The following is a 1,997-nucleotide window of genomic DNA, read 5'->3' as shown; positions in this document are numbered from 1 at the left end:
CACAGAATGTTTGATAGTAACACATGTTTATTCAGCACCATGTGTCCAGGCCTAGGTATTTGCACAGAAGAGTCCTTCCTATGGTATCAACTTATGCCTCTCGAACAATGTGTTCTCTTCAATCAACCTGTGTTAAAATGCACACACATGCGGAAACTTTTCTGCATGTAACTGTGTCTAAGAATCTGTGAAGCATTTGGAAGGAGAATAAATATGATGAGTGGACAATATTAGGGTCTGCAAGAAGTCCCATGAAAGACCACCAGTCATGTATGCAATCAACAAGAGAGTTTACTAAAAATTACCAACATTTTGGGGTCTGACCATCCTAGAAAACCTCTTTTTAAGCAAGGTTAGGAGAATTCCAGGGAGGAGAGAATAGACTAGGGTCTGATTGGTAGGTTTAAACAAAAAGTTTCTTAGGATTGGTAGGAAGCTCTAGTGATTAGGGACTTTCCAGAGGCAGAGTAGGGAAAGCTATCTTTAGCTAGCAGAAGGCTGTGGGGCCTGCTAATTAGTTGCTCCTGAGTTGTGGTTTTATAGATAACCACTTGCTAAGTGCCAGCCAGTTCCAAAAAATGGAAACTAAGGCCTGGTCTCTGGCAGGCCTCTAAGAGAGCCTGTCATAGCCCTTGCCTGGCTCCCTGACTCTCTCATAAAATAAAATACAAACTAGAATGGAGAATTGTGAGAACATCTGAATCGACATAAATACATTTAGGGGCCTCAAAGCTGAATTGAGTTACATTTTAAGTGATTTATTCATTTTTATTTACTGTGTATGAGTGTTTTGCTTGCTTGTATGTAAGTGCACTGCTTCATACCTGGTGCCCCTGGAGGCCAGAGAGGGCACTGGATCCCCTGGAACTGGAGTGGCAGACAGTTGGAAGTCCCCATGTGGAAGCTGGGAATGGAACCTAGGAACTCTGCAGGAACAGTATGTGCTCCTAACTGCTGAGCCATCTCTCCAGCCCCTTAAGATACATTTTTGAGACCATAACAAGAAGGAGTCCATCGGTCTCACAGCTCAGGAATGAGAAAGGGAAACAGTGGCTTTTCAGAGAAGCTTCTCCTGCCTTTGCTTTTGAGGGACCATCTCTTGTGTGTGTTAATCTGGGATGTTGAGAAGACTCAAACAAGGCTGTGCCTAGAAACATCCCATAATTCCAGCAGCAGAGCCTATACTAAGATAAACTGTAGTTGTTATTTTCCTTAACCTGTCACAGACACCCTTGATGAACAGGTCTTACTTAAAGACAAACCAAGATTTTATATAGGTTATGTGAATTTCATGTTCTTCAAGTATTTGGTAAATACCTTATAGCCACATTGCATATACTTTGGGAGCACCATGTGTCATTTCAGTGCATTTAAACACGGTGTATGATCAGCTCAGGGCAGTTTTCTGGACACCCAGGACATTCTGTTGACTGTTTTTAGTTTGGTTTTATATGAAAACCATATGAAGTAGGAGGTCTCAGAATCAGCTGCTTGAGGAAATCAATTAGGATTAAGATGTATTATGTAAATTAGAGAACTGGAAAGTCTATTCTGCACACACACACACACACACACACACACACACACACACACACACACACACACAAGCTAAGTGGGTACATAGAAAATTAAAATCTCTTCTTCACAAAGATTATTGCCCAGCTCACTCCAGGATGTGAAACAAACACAAAATAATAATAATAGTCTAGATGACTTTGGCTTCACACTTTTTCTCTTCAGGAATGGCTTTATTGTAGAATGATTTACAACATATTCCTCACCGACTTACAGTGCACAGTTCTGTGGCTATGGGTATATTCAGAGGATACAAGCAGATTTTCATAATGTAACCTGTTGCTAAAGTTTTCCTGCCTGGCCCACAGTCAGGACAAATCTCTCTCATCTGCCAGTCCCACAGCCTCTCAGACCGAACCAAGTAAACACAGAGACTTATACTGGTTACAAACTGTATGGCCATGGCAGGCTTCTTGCTAACT

Source organism: Peromyscus californicus, unplaced genomic scaffold, assembly GCF_007827085.1.
Source record: "Peromyscus californicus insignis strain IS unplaced genomic scaffold, ASM782708v3 Scaffold_13__1_contigs__length_99412109, whole genome shotgun sequence".
In the NCBI taxonomy this organism is placed as follows: domain Eukaryota; kingdom Metazoa; phylum Chordata; class Mammalia; order Rodentia; family Cricetidae; genus Peromyscus; species Peromyscus californicus.
Note: the sequence above shows the minus strand (reverse complement) of the source record.